Source organism: Coregonus clupeaformis, unplaced genomic scaffold, assembly GCF_020615455.1.
Source record: "Coregonus clupeaformis isolate EN_2021a unplaced genomic scaffold, ASM2061545v1 scaf2395, whole genome shotgun sequence".
In the NCBI taxonomy this organism is placed as follows: Eukaryota; Metazoa; Chordata; class Actinopteri; order Salmoniformes; family Salmonidae; genus Coregonus; species Coregonus clupeaformis.
The window spans coordinates 27,559-43,855 of NW_025535849.1; the positions used below are offsets into that span (position 1 = coordinate 27,559).

At 39.5% G+C, this 16,297-nt stretch overlaps 1 pseudogene; it reads left to right on the plus strand.

The window, feature by feature from the left end:
• The window catches only part of LOC121546985, a 51,803-nt pseudogene that overhangs the window by 13,584 nt on the left and 21,922 nt on the right, over positions 1–16,297 (plus strand).

Below are 16,297 nucleotides of genomic sequence, written 5' to 3' on the forward strand. Positions count from 1 at the left end.
GCAAAGACTTTTGAGGATGGCCTGTTGTCAAGAAGGGCAGCGAGGAAGCCACTTCTCTCCAGGAAAAACATCAGGGACAGACTGATATTCTGCAAAAGGTACAGGGATTGGACTGCTGAGGACTGGGGTGAAGTCATTTTCTCTGATGAATCCCCTTTCCGATTGAATGGGGCATCCGGAAAAAAGCTTGTCCAAAGAAGACAAGGTGAGCACTACCATCAGTCCTGTGTCATGCCAACAGTAAAGCATCCTGAGACCATTCATGTGTGGGGTTGCTTCTCAGCCAAGGGAGTGGGCTCACTCACAATTTTGCCTAAGACCACAGCCATGAATAAAGAATGGTACCAACACATCCTCCGAGAGCAACTTCTCCCAACCATCCAAGAACAGTTTGGTGACGACCAATGCCTTTTCCAGCATGATTCAGCACCTTGCCACAAGGCAAAATTGATAACTAATTGGCCCGGGGAACAAAACATCGACATTTTGGGTCCATGGCCAGGAAACTCCCCAGACCTTAATCCCATCGAGAACTTGTGGTCAATCCTCAAGAGGCGGGTGGACAAACAAAACCCCCAAAATTCTGACAAACTCCAAGCATTGATTATGCAAGAATGGGCTGCCATCAATCAGGATGTGGCCCAGAAGTTAATTGACAGCATGCCAGGGCGGATTGCAGAGGTCTTGAAAAAGAAGGGTCAAAATATTGACTCTTTGCATAAACTTAATGTAATTAAAGCCTTTGACACTTATGGAATGCTTGTAATTATACTTCAGTATACCATAGTAACATCTGACAAAAATATATTTAAACACTGAAGCAGCAAACTTTGTGAAGACCAATACTTGTGTCATTCTCAAAACTTTTGACCACGACTGTACAGTATCTATCTAGTTGTTATGTTGTTTGTTGTGTCTCGCCTTGGTTTTGTCTGCTACCAGCTCTGTCAGTGGTGCTCTTTAGAGTTGCATGGTTGGCAGTGAACACTGTGTTATCATCTGGACCTCAATGCTATGCGGGCCCTGTATGCCTGATCTCAGACCTGCTCTTGATCCTTTTTCTGCCTGCCGCGCCCCATGACGAACAAGTTCCTTGGGCTTATCTGGACAGGTGATCAATCAGTGAATATACCTGCACCAAGAAACACAAGGGCCTATTAATCGAAGCCTATTGGATGATAACTTGTTTTTAACTAAGACAGAGGAATTGATAACTGATTTTTTCAGAGATAACATAGGTACAGCAAATCCCCTTATTTTATGGGACACTTTTAAATGTGCCTTTAGAGGCCATGAAATTCAGTACTAATCTCGAAAACAAAAGCAATTTAGGTCAAAAGAGTCCATACTAACAAAGGAAATAGAAGGTCTAACAGAACAGATAAATAGCAATACAAACTGTAACATAGAGGCTCAGAATAAATTAGAGGAAAAACAAAAAGAAATTAAGAAACTTATTCAAATTCAAATTCAGAAAGATCAAGTGTAATATATTATAAAAATAAAGCAAACTCGATGGAATATGGGGAAAAATGCACCAAATACTTTTTTAATCTTCAACATAGAAATGCTACCAAAACGAATTTACTGAAACTTTTTACAAATGACGGAGTCACCCATGATTCACCAAATTATATTTTGAAGGAGGAAGCAAAGTACTTTAAGCATATGTTTTCGTTTCAGTCGCCTCCATCTCTTCTAACTGAAGCTAAATGTAGGGATTTTTTTATATTGTTAATGTAAAATTAACAGCCATACAGAAAGACTCATGTGAATGTGAAATTGCAGAGGAGGAACTTCTGGATGCAATTAAAGTCTTTAAGTTCGGGAAAACTCCAGGGTTGGATGTCATACCAGTCAAGGTATACTAAACCTTTTTTGATATACTCAGAGGACCGTTATTAGCATGTTTTAACCACTCCTATGTAAATGGTAGATTACCAGACTGTCACGGATGCCGCCGAGGCTGCTCCTCCTCCTTGCTCGGGCAGGCTTCGGCGTTCGTCGTCCCCGGAGTACTAGCTACTGCCGATCGATGTTTCGGTGTGTGTCTTGTGTTGTCTAGTTTGTACACCTGTTTCTTATTTTGTATTGATTATGTAACATATAAGTTCCCTTGTTTTATGTTTGCCTTTGTGTGTTATTGTCCTTTTGTCCTGTCGTATGTTTGGCATTGCTAGCTCGTTATTTTACGCACTCCGCGTGTTACTCCTCTAGTGTTGGAGACTTTTGTTTTTGTGCGTATTACTGGAAGTAAAGTAGTCATTCCTGATCCTCTGTGTCCTGCGCCTGACTTCACTGCCGCATACACATCACCCCAGTCTGACACAGACACTCAAGAAGAAGGTCTGATTTCATTATTACTGAAACAGGATACAAGTGAGAAATTTAAAGATCCAGTCCATTTAAAAAATTGGAGGCCCCTTACACTTCAGTGTTGTGATGCAAAAATTATAGCAAAATGTATAGCTCATATAATTAAAAAGGTATTGTCGGACATTATTCATTCTAATCAGACAGGTTATTTGCATGGATGATACATTGGAGATAATATAAGGCAAGTACTGGAAACAATAGAACACTATGACAAATCTGGGAAACCAGGCCTGCTATTCATAGCAACCTTTGAAAAGGCATTTGATAAAGTATGACTGGAGTTTATATATAAATGCCTGGAGCATTTCAATTTTGGAGAATCTCTTATAAAATTGGTTAAAATCATGTGTAGTAACCCTAGTTGTAAAATAGTAAATAATGGCTATTTCTCAGAAAGTTTTAAACTGTCAAGAGGAGTAAAACAAGGTTGTCCACTATCGGCATATCTATTTATTATTGCCATCGAAATGTTAGCTATTAAAATCAGATCCAACAATAATATCAAGGGATTAGAAATCCAGGGCTTAAAAACAAAGGTGTCATTGTACGCTGATGATTCATGTTTTCTTTTAAATCCACAATTTGAATCCATCCACAGCCTCATAGAGGATCTAGATACATTTACTAACCTCTCTGGATTACAACCAAATTATGATAGATGTACTATATTACGTATTGGATCACTAAGAAATACAATTTGTACATTACCATGTAGTTTACCAATAGAATGGTCTGATGGTGATGTGGATATACTCGGAATACATATCCCAAATGAAATAAATGATCTCACTCCAATACATTTTAATAGAAAGTTAGCAAAAATAGATAAGATCTAGCTACCATGGAAAGGTAAATACCTGTCTATTTGTGGAAAAATCACCCTGATTAACTCTTTAGTATTATCCCAATTTACCTATTTGCTTATGGTCTTGCCTACGCCTAGCGAACAGTTTTTGAAATGATATGAGAATTTTGTTTTCCATTTTATTTGGAACGGCAAGCCAAACAAAATTAAACGGGCGTATTTATATAATGAATATGAATTCGGAGGACAGAAATGATTAAATATTAAAGCATCAGACCTATCACTAAAAGCTCCAGTCATACAAAAGTTATACTTAAATCCGAACTGGTTCTCTAGCAAATTAGTAAGATTGTCTCACCCCATGTTCAAGAATGGCCTTTTTCCCTTTATTCAGATTACAACCTCTCACTATCAGTTATTTGAAAAGGAATTCATCCCCCAAATATCACTATTTCTAAAACAAGCTTTAGAAAGTTGGTTGCAATTTCAATTTAATCCTCCAGAAACGACAGAACAAATAATGCAACAAATATTGTGGTTAAACTCAAATATACTAGTTGATAAAAAGCCAGTATTTTTCGAAAAAAATGTTTAAAAAATAATCTTCGTAAATGATATCATAGGTAGGACTGGTGGAGATATCTCGCACATGCAGCTAACAAAAACATATGGAAATTTCTGCTCTACCCAAAATTACAACCAAATAATTGCAGCATTACCGCAAAAATGGAAGAGGAAAGTGGAAGGGGGAAAAAGTAAGGAACTTGTCTGTCGGCCCCGCATTAAAGAACATAATTGGTTAAAGAAAATTGTGATAAATAAAAAAGTATACCCGTTTCATTTAAGGACCAAAGGGTTGACAGCCGTCCCATATAGATTGCAAAATAGTTGGGAAGAGATTTTTGACGTACCGATTCCATGGCATAGTGTTTATGAACTGATACGCAAAACGACGCCGGATTCAAAACGTATAATTTTTCAATTTAAATTATTATACAAAATTCTTGCTACCAATAGAATGTTATTTATATGGGGGATACAATCTTCCCAGCTCTGCAGATTTTGCTGCGAAGAGACAGAATCATTAGATCATTTGTTTTGGTACTGTCCATTTGTGGCTTGTTTTTGGTCACAGGTCCAGGAATGGCTGAAGGATTGCAATATTTACCTGGAGCTAACCCTGCAGATAGCACTACTGGGTGATCTGAAAAGTCATAGTCAATTGATCAATAATATAATAATACTTTTAGCAAAAAAAAGTATTTTCAATTTACAATCTGTAGAAACAATGAGAATAGAATAGTTCAGAACTTTTGTGAAACATCACAGTACAGTTGAAAAATATATATCAAATAGAAATCCAATATGGATAGTGTTAAGAGACAGATGGGAGGTGTTGAATGGAGCTGAAGGATGGGACTAATAACAACTAACAACAACTAATAACAGCAAGATAACTAATGTAGGGCATGCTGTGTCCATAATAAGTATATAGGTTATAGGATGAGAGCTTTTGTGAAGGAGCACAGTTGGAGAGATATGGCATATAGAAGCAAACCGGATGGACATCATGAAAATGATCAGAGAGGTTGAGGGTAGAGGAAGTTCAGGAGTAAAAACAAACAAAATAGAATTATTGTAAAATTGACTGTGTCCATAAAATGTAAAATGTATATAGTATAAGCTGGAAGTAGAGGCCTAAGTGTTGTTGTTCACTAGTTTACTCCAATTAGGGAAGGGTTGGAAAGTAATAAAGGGAAATATGTATATATACAATATATATATTTTTACAAAAAACACAAGAGCATGCACACACAGTCGCGCATGCACACACACACACACACACACACACACACACACACACACACACACACACACACACACACACACACACACACACACACACACACACACACACACACACACAAACACACACACACACTCTCTCTCTCTCACACCTCCAGGCTCTTTGGGCGGGGTGCCAGTCCAGCTGGGCCGATGGCTATCATCTATCTCCACCAGACCTGTGTCAGTACTTCTCACACCACTATTTAGACTGGGGAGAGATAGCGATGGATGCACGCTGACTGGAGCTATGCTCTTTTGTAGACCTGCCTCATTGGCACTGTGTTGAGCCTGGACTCACCTTGTCTTTAAAGTATTTTGCAACCATTCAGATGAACATGAGTAATGACACCATCAATTCAAACAATTTTTGTGGTTGTAGTAGGATCTTCTCCAATAGAGGGATGTCTTCTCCCAGGTATCTCCCCGGCCGTAAGAAGTTTGATTTGAGGTTGAGGAGGGAGAGTCGGTAGGGGTTGGGCACTGAAGGAGATTATATGGCCCCTTTCCCACATGGTGTAGGGTTTCCCAAACTCGGTTCTGCCCCGAAGCAATAGCAGTTCCCATTCCCAGTGACCATGACATTGTGGCAATAATTAGGAAAGCCAGAGTGCCAAAGGTTGTGCCTAATGTATTTCATACAAAATGTTTTCGCAAGACTCTTTTGTTGAAGATGTAAGAAATGTATATTGTTCTGATGTGTATGAGAAAGTGAATCCAGATGCAACACTATAAGTATTTGTTAAATGATTCATGCCAATTGTAGATAAGCATGCACCTGTTAAGAAATTTACTGTATGAACTGTTAGAGCCCTCTGGATTGTTGATGAATTGAAAAATTGTATGGTTCAAAGAAATGATGCAAAAGAGGTGGCGAACATGTCAGGCTGCTCAGCTGATTGGTTGACATACTGTAAATTGAGACATTTCGTGACTAAACTTAACAAAAAGAAGAATAAATTATATTACCAAAACAAGATAAATGGAAAAAGACTTTGGAGTACCTTAAATGATATCATGGGCAGTAAACCCAATTCATCCCCATTGTTCATTGAAGTTGATTGGTCATTTATAACAAAACCTTTCGATGTTGCCTATAATTTCAATGACTATTTCACTAGTAAAGTGGGAAACCTCAGAAGTGAAATGACAACATTGAACAGTGAACTATCATTTTTGTGTATAAAATATCTAATAATGAAAGAGAAGGATTGCTGTTTTGAATTTGGTCAAGTTAGTGTGGGAGAGGTGGAAAAACTATTGTTTGTCACGGTTTCGGCCGAGGCTGCTCCTCCTCCTTGCTCGGGCAGGCTTCGGCGGTCGTCGTCCCCGGAGTACTAGCTGCCACCGTTGTATGTTATCGATGTTTGTTTGGTTTTGTCTTCCTTGTACACCTGTTTCCTTTTAGTGTTCATTATGTCCCTTATAAGTTTCTCGTTTTGTTTGTCGTGTGTTGTGTGTAATTGTTCCGCCTGTCATTAGGTGCCATTGATTTTTGCTCCAATGTTTTGAGCACAGACGCACTATTTGCGTAATCTGTTTGTATTTTGGTGTTTTGCGCACTGTTGCGTAATCGCTCGCCTCCGGGTTAGTAGAGGCCCGTTAGTTTGTATTTTGTCGTCTAGTAAAGTCTGTTGGACGAAGCTTCTGTGTCCTGCGCCTGACTCCTACACCACATCCACATCAGCTGTTGACATTGTTAGACAACCTTGATGGGAAACTAGTGAGAATGGTAGAAGACTGTATTGCCACACCTATTTGCTATATCTTTAACCAAAGCCTAAAGGAGTGAGTGTTCTACTAAGCTAACATATGAATTGTTTAAGATGGTCATACCAAGGATCATTTAGCGATTTGATTTGGAATTTTAGGACCCCTTTAGATATCAAGTGCCCGAAAGAAAGAAATAGCAAATCTGCAGCTGGCTCAAAACAGAGCAGCACACCTTGCCCTTTACTGCATATACAGAACTAACATCAACGACATGTATGCCAGTCTTTCCTGGTTGAGGGTTGACGAGAGATGAACTGCTTCTCTTCTAATTTTTATGAGAATTATTACTGTAATGAAAATTCCAGATTGTCTGCATAATGAAATAACATTCAGCTCAGACACCCATAACATACCCCACAAGACATGCCACCAGGGGGTCTCTTCATAGTCCCCAAGTCCAAAATGAATTAACGCCTAAAGCACAGTATTATACAGAGCCATGATCGTATGGAACTCCCTTCCATCCCCAATTACTCAAGCAAACAGCAAAATTACCTTTAAAAATATATTAAACAACATCTCATGGAACAGTGGGGAATGTGAGGGGACACACACATATACACACTCTAACACAGCACATTTTTATTTTTATTTATTATTATTAGATATTTTTTAGTTGTATTGTTTGTATATCGTTGTATTTTAAATTTGTGTGACTGTCCTTGTCTATCAGTGTACAAGTGTTTTTTGTTACTTGCCATGTTTTGTGTTTTTTGTGGACCCAGGAAGAATAGCCACTGCCTCTGCAAAAGCTAATGGGGATCCAAATAAACAAATAAACATACGTTTCTGGAAGACAGATACCTGTTTACCAAAAAAGACTGTTTACCCATAAAAAAAGACACCATCCACCATGCTTGTAGTGTCACTTTCTCCTTTGTCTAACTTTGTGATACAATGCAGTTCTCTCCACTCTATTGTTCTCTCCCTCTCCTCTCCTCTCCCTCCTCTCTCTCTCTCTCTCTCTCTCTCTCTCTCTCTCTCTCTCTCTCAATTCAATTCAATTCAATTTAAGGGCTTTATTGGCATGGGAAACGTGTGTTAACATTGCCAAAGCAAGTGAAGTAGATAGTAAACAAAAGTGAAATAAACAATAAATATTAACAGTAAACATTACACTCAGAAGTTTCAAAAGAGTAAAGACATTTCAAATGTCATATTATGTATATATACAGTGTTGTAACAATGTGCAAATAGTTAAAGTACAAATGGGAAAATAAATAAACATAAATATGGGTCTCTCTCTCTCTCTCTCTCTCTCTCTCTCTCTCTCTCTCTCTCTCTCTCTCTCTCTCTCTCTCTCTCTCTCTCTCTCACACACCATTTAAATTTGTGACTCAGAGACTCTTTGTTATTGATGTAACTTCGTTTTTGTCTCCCCCTCTTGCCCATTCATTGTACTGTGGTAAGTGTGTTAGTGATAGGATAAAGGCAGGAAGTTGGGCCTTCGAGGGGAGGGGAGTCCTAGCTAGACAGGGGAGCGGTATAGTCCTTTGACCATACAGACATACAGACATACGAACAGCAGGCCATATTATGTATTCTTCACATCAAGTAATCTATACTTTAAGTTGATTGGAGAATCATGTATTGTTAGATATAAGAAGAATAAACCTTCTTGTTGCACCATATCCCTGGATCTCATTGAATGTTTTTGCCATTTGGGAACTTTGAATGTGGACTGTATGCGTCCGAAACAACCCCGCTTCAGGCTTGGGTAGTGGCTATGGTCAATTGGTAAGGAAGCAACTACAATGCCCCCTCCACCTCGCATAAGCTACAGTATGCACCACACACACACACATACACACACATGTGCACACACAAAATTTTTTGTACTGTACAATTTTATAATGTACTGTGACAAATAACATTTGATTGGTTGATTAAACACTGAGGCCTGTGTAGGAGTGGTGGTGCCAGGCACTTTTGAAACTCTCTTTGCCTTCAATGAGTATTCAACCCCTTTGTTATGGCAAGCCTAAATACGTTCAGGAGTAAAAGTTTGCTTAACCAGTCACATAATAAGTTGCATGGACTGATGATTTTTGAATGACTTCCTTATCTCTGTACCCCACACATCTTATCTGTAAGGTCCCTTAGTCAAGGTTTGAATTTGAAACACAGATTCAATCACAAAGACCTGGGAGGTTTTTCCAATGCCTTGCAAAAAAGAGCACCTATTGGTAGATTGGTAAAAAAAAAAAAAAAGACATTGAATATCCCTTTGATCATGGTGAAGTTATTAATTACAATTTGGATGGTGTATCAATATACCCAGTCACTACAAAGATACCAAGCGCCCTTCCTAACTCAGTTGCCGGAGAGGAAGGAAACCGCTCAGGGATTTCACCGTAAGGCCAATGGTGACTTTAAAACAGTTACAGAGTTGAATGGCTGTGATAGGATAAAACTGAGGATGGATCAACAACATTGTAGTTACTCCACAATACTAACCTAAATGACAGAGTGAAAAGAAGAAAGCCTGTACATAATATAAATATTCTAAAACATATATCCTGTTTGCAATAAGTCACTGAAGTAATACTGCAAAAGATGTGGCAAAGAAATTCACTTTACATCCTGAATACAAAGCATTATGTTTGGGGCAAATCCAACACAACACATCACTGAGTACCACTCTTCATATTTTCAATTTTTTTAGGATACAAAGAGATGGAATAGAGCTAAGCACAGGCAAAATCCTAGAAGAAAACCTTGTTCAGTCTGCTTTCCAACAGACATTGGGAGAGAAAATCACCTTTCAACAGGACAATAACCTAAAACACAAGGCCAAATATACAATGGAGTTGCTTACCAAGACAAAATTGAATGTTCTTGAGTGGTCTAGTTAAAGTTTTGACTGAAATCGGCTTGAAAATCAATTGCAAGACTTGAAAATGGCAAGACTTGAAAATGGCTGTCTAGCAATGATCAACAACCATCTTGACAGAATCATTTTTTAAAGAATTATGTGCCAATGTACAATCCAGGTGTGCAAAGCTCTTCGAGACTTATCCAGAAAGACTCAGCTGTAATCGCTGCCAAAGGTGATTCTAACAGGTATTCACAGGGGTGTGAATACTTAGACATCTGGTTTGGGCTTCACTATTATTCTAGAATGTAGAAAATAGTAAAAATAAAGAAAAACCCTTGAATGAGTAGGTGTTCTAAAACTTTTGACCGGTAGTGTATATATATATATATATATAGGCCGTCATTGTAAATAATAATTTGTTCTTAACTGACTTGCCTAGTTAAATAAAGGTAAAACAAATTAAATAATAAATTTTAAATTCAGGTTGTTAATGCAACAAAATGTGGAATAAGTCAAGGGGTATGAATACTTTCTGAAGGTGCTGTATCAGCGAGGTATGAGACCTGAGATTTACATGGATGTGAGACTTGAATTTTAACTGCTCTACAGCACCACTTGTTCTCGCACCACCTGGTTTCAGGGAATGTTAGGTCCTCAAGACACCAAAAACACTTGACTCTCTGTATTCCTGTTGGTGTCAGCGAGCTGGGCCAATAACATTACGCAATGTCACAGTCATACTGTTATGTCGCGTGGGTTTCATAACCACGTCTTCATAACAATTCAATAATGAGGAGATGGGAGAAGGAAATTAGTTCAGCCATTTATCTGAACGTGCTCATCTCAACACACACTTTACCCATGATGCTCTGCCTATACAACCCTAATACATAACACATACGGTAAACACTTTGTGAAGTCCTATGCTAATTTGAATCATTTTCAGTACAGGTCAACAATAGAGTAGTACATTTTGACCATTGAGCTGTGACTATTCACAACAGATCATAGTCCCCTCAATTCTTTATTTCTTAACTGACAACATTGATTCATTGCTAGCATCATATCTAAACGCTAAGCTACGTGTGGCAAGGTGGGCGCCAAAGGAGTTCAAAGAGAAAGAGATAGTTGCAGCCTCAAAGCTTCTTCTGTAAACTCTAACATCATGGCTTAAAAGTTTGTGTGAAACTGTATTGTTCTCTTTTTTCTTTGTTACCTAGGCAACATTCATGTAACATGGAGAGACCCTGATCCAGGAAACTCGTGGGACTTGAATGTCAAAGACTTTGGGTAACTGAACAGATGATATAGCTACATGTAGTATGGCTCTATCGTTGACCTGGCTTGCAGAGCCATTTCTGGATGAACAGGGTAGAGGGCACAGTAGATAGACTAGGACTGTGTCTTGTGCTTTTTCATTTCTAAGGACTCGCAAACATAACCGCTCACCCATTCATAAAGATAAACATCTCTTTGAACTTATGAATTGAACGAGAACAAGAGGAACTCCAGATGCTATCTAGATAGCAGTGCTCTGTTTAGCATAGTGGCATGGCAACTGGCAACTGTATCACAGGAAGTTACCTTAGTGTTGAAAGATTAAAGGCCACTGATTAGGCCTACATACCATAAATGGAACTGTAACGTTTTTACAACATTGTTTTAATGTTGTTTTAACACCACAGGTTACTCCGTCTATGAGGACAGGAAGTTGCTTAGTCAAAACGACTTCTCGGTAGTAACAGGGTCTCCCAGAGATGAATCCAAGGGCTCGGTGACACTGGCCAAGAAGGATGACACAGACCTAACAACCGAGTTCATCACCCCAGGAGAACAAGTGGGCTCGTACTTCGCGACCAGCCTAGCTGTCACCGACCTCAACAATGACGAGTACGTCAACACCGACCATAGGAAATTCCCAGCTTTAGTGGGTCTCTCTCTGTGCCAAATGCCAATAGCTTGATTATCTAGCAGTCAGAAACCAAACAATAGCAAACGCAAAGGCAAAAGAATAGCAAATGCTAATCTTTTGAGAAAAGTATTGAGAACATTTTATTATTCTTTTAATATGTGATTTATTGAGTTTAAATTATATCACCCTGTAAAATAAAATGGTACCAACAGCCCATCAGCAGTATTACCTCAGCTGTAGTTTTTACTTCTACTATTACACGCTCTACCTGACTTATGCAGATAATGTATACAGTGGCTGAATTGAAAAGAGACGGTCCTTGTCGTTTCACCACCTCAGAAAGGGTATCTGTCAATACATCATGGCTGAGGCATGTGTGCTCTCTCTTCTCAAAACACATGAGCATTTGTCTTCATTACCTGTTAGTATGTCAGAGATAAAGATTATACTGAATAACACATTGTCAAGAACATACTTTGGCAACACATGAGACAAGCCAAAAGATATAAAGCATTATGATGCCATGTCATAGGCTAAGCAGATATGTTGACCTCTCTGAAAGCCAATAATAATAAAAAAATAAGGAGGTATAATGGTTGGTAAACCATTCACTGATACCAGCATTGTGATCCAGGTATGCTACAATGATACAATATCTGTGTATCTTGTGTGTTAATATTTGTGTGTGCACTTTTTTATTTTAACCATCCTAGATGGAATGACCTGATCGTAGGTGCCCCGTTCTACTTTGACCGTAAGGAGAATGAGGGAAGAGCGGTGTATGTCTTCATGAACGAGAACGGATCTTTCCAGAAGACTCCTAGCATGGTACTGAAGGGTCCTGCGGCATCTGGTTTTGGATTCGCAGTTTCAGCCATTGGAGACGTCAACCAAGATGGATTCCAAGGTAGGACTAACATACCATGGTAACGTTTTGGGCATTGTTCAAATTCCTTCCTCCCTTACTTGAAGGAGTCACTCATTTGATATGATTGGACAGGTGACTGCAAGGGCTCCACCACATGGCTTTCACCTGTCTAGTAAAATATAATCAGTGATTTCTTCAAAGGGAGAAGGAAAGATGCACTTTTAAAGAATTAGAACAGTGCTGAACTGTACCGCAAGGAGGACTGGAATCAGATCTACTTTGGTCAAAGAGAATCATGGTTAACCTCCTATCAGAATCCATTGTACAATGTCACCAATATGATAGAGGCAAATAGAATTGGTGTCATCAGATAGGTCATAAATGACTCTCCAGTCCATTAGAACATTTCTGCTGTCATGCTGCTGCCACCTAGAGGCCAAATACAGCCAGCACAAGGGCTTACATCCAGGATGACACTATGCACTACTTACTTTGTATTATATGCATCAGATATGCAGATTATTAATTGTTTGAGCAAACTTAATTAGTAATTTCCTAAATGTATGGTCATGTATTTCCAATGCTTCTATTTCCTCTATAGACTTTGCAGTAGGAGCCCCATTTCATGAGTCTGGGAAGGTCTACATCTTTATGGGAAGCAAGAAGGGAATCTCTGAGGAGCCCAGTCAGGTACCGTAATATTACCCATTAGGGAATTAGACTGGTTTGATTCATTTTATACACGGAAAAATATAAACGCGACATGCAACAATTTATACGTGTTTACTGAGTTACAGTTCACAAAAGGCAATCAGTCAACTGAAATAAATAAATTAGGACCTAATCTATGAATTTCACATGACTGGGAATACAGATATGCATCTGTTGGTCACAGATACCTTTAAAAAAAAAGGTAGGGGTGTGGATCAGAAAACCAGTCAGTATCTGGTGTGACCACCATTAGCCTCATGCAGCGCAACACATCTCCTTTGCATAGAGTTGACCAGGCTGTTGATTGTGGCCTGTGGATTGTTCTCCCACTACTCTTCAATGGCTGTGAGAAGTTGTTTGATATTGGCCGGAACTGGAACACGCTATCGTACACGTCGATCCAGAGCATCCCAAACATGCTCAATGGGTGACATGTCTGGTGAGTATGCAGGCCATGGAAGGACTGGGACATATTCAGCTTCCAGGAATTGTGTACAGATCCTTGCGACATGGGGCTGTGTATTATCATGCTGAAACAGTAGATGATGGCGGCGGATGAATGGCATGACAATGGGCCTCAGGATCTCATCACGGTATCTCTGTGCATTCAAATTCCCATAGATAAAATGCAATTGTGTTCGTTGTCTGTAGCTTATGCCTGCCCATACCATAACCCCACCGCCACCATGGGGAACTCTGTTCACAAAGTTGACATCAGCAAACCGCTCGCCCACACAACACCATACACGCTGTCTGCCATCTGCCCAGTACAGTTGAAACCGGGATTCATCTGTGAAGACCCATCAGCTGTCCGGGTGACTGGTCCCAGACGATCTCGCAGGTGAAGAAGCCGGATGTGGAGGTCCTTGTCGGGGTTGTGAGGCCGGTTGGACGTACTGCCAAATTCTCTAAAAAGACGTTGGAGGCGGCTTATGGTAGAGAAATGAACATTACATTCTCTGGCAACAGCTCTGGTGGACATTCCTGCAGTCAGTATGCCAATTGCACGCTCCCTCAAAACTTGATACATCTGTGGTATTGTGTTGTGTGACAAAACTGCACATTTTAGATTGGCCTTTTATTGTCCCCAGCACAAGGTGTAATGATCATTCTGTTTAATCAGCTTCTTGATATGCCACACCTGTCAGGTGGATGGACTATCTTGGCAAACGAGAAATGCTCACTAACAGGGATGTAAACAAATGTGTGCACAACATTTGAGAGAAATAATCTTCTTGTGCGTCTGGAAAATGTCTGGGATCTTTTATTTCAGCTCATGAAACATGGGACCAACACTTTACATGTTGCGTTTATATTTGTGTTCAGTATAGATCATAGTTCATTAATATTCCCCCAGTAATGCACAATACATTATCTGCTATGAATACAAAAGGACAGGGAGAACTGAGGCAAATGCAGGGAAATGGGGGAAAGATTTGAGGAGATTTTCAATTGGTTTTGCTTGACTCCTCGCATCCTCTTCTCAGTCCTCCCTCCTTTTGGAAAAGGTCAAAGGTAATCAAGGCGAGAGGGGGAGGAGAGGAAACGTGGATACAAATGCACTTCTATGAAATGAGACTCTCCTTCTCCACTTCAGTATCCTCCACCAATTGATACTCTCCTACATATGGCGACCACTTATCAGTTTCCGGGTCACGGAGGAGAGGAGAACGGAGGAGTTGAGGAGAGGACAGACTATATCCCAGTTGAGAATCTTTAACTGTATTGTGATTTATGTAGCTAGCAACGTGTCCGTGTTGCCCTCTATAGGTGATTGAGGGGAAGTCAGTGGGTAGTAGTTGGTTCCAGACCTTTGGTTATTCCATCAGCGGAGGTATGGACATGGATGAGAACAGTTACCCTGACCTCCTAGTTGGTTCTCTGGATGACCGCATCGCTCTGCTCAGGTAAGTAGTGAACAATAAATATGTATTGAATTTAATAAACTAAAACTGCCATAATAAATGCGGATATATTTATCCATTTTGATCTTGTTTCTGTCTCACTTTAATCTGTCCCTCCAACATGTCTGCTCTTGATAGTAATATATTTATTTTTGTGTATGTATTTTTATTCTTTGTGTAATCTTTTAACATTGTTCATTTTCCAGGGCTCGTCCAGTTATCCATCTCTCTAAGAACATCACTGTGCAGCCAAAGATTGTGGACCCTAACGTTTGTCCCCCTGGAAACAAACCCTGGTGAGAAAGGTTCCGCTCAGATCACACTGTATAAAGTCAATTAATGTCAACTGTTCTTTGGTAACAGTTCATTTTAAGGGGTCCTTATTACAGTGTAATTACACTAACAAGTAGTGCAGTTAATTGTAATAACTCATAGTTACACTGTAATAACAACATGTAACTGGTTGTAATTGCAGTCTGTAAGGTGTAACAACAAAAGCTTACAAAAGGACAAGTTTCCACAAAATTCACCAATTTCGTGTTTTGTTTCTTCTCAGCTGCATCCGATTCAGTAACAACTGTCACAAGGTTGTAATCTCTTGTGTACAGATACGCTGGGTGTCCGAGATTACAAAGTTTGGAGGCTCAATAGGGTCTAATTACCTACCTGTGAATGCGCACTCTTCAAAATATCCACTCAATGTTGTTGCTAGCACTTGCCCCCAAAAAGTGTACCATCTGGGTTAACTTGGATACATTTACAAAAACTGTTATAGGTCAACTTCACTGACTGGGGTCTACCTTGTGCTTGAGTTGCCACGACGTGGTTGTGTATGTACTTTTGTTTTTGTAGTTAACCAAAATATAACATTTTGCATTCCATTATAATACATGTTTTTACATTACCCATTATGACAACCTGAAACTCCTTGCCATCCAAGTAGTTAAAAGTGAAGTGTATGGTGAGGGGTACTTATTTGTAAATAATGTGTACTTATACAGTACATTACCCATCCTGACAACCCGGCCTCATTTTAAAGACGTCCTCCAGCAATGTTTTTACTTCTACTGTTGAAAAGCGATATCCCAAGTATAAATACAGTAAAGTACACATACTAAAGGGTAGAAAAAGGGGCCTAGCCCGAACCATGAGAAACAGCCCCAGACCATTATTCCTCCTCCACCAAACTTTACAGTTGGCACTATGCATTGGGGCAGGTAGCATTCTCCTGGCATCCGGCAAACCCAGATTCATCTGTCAGATGGTGAAGTATGATTCATCACTC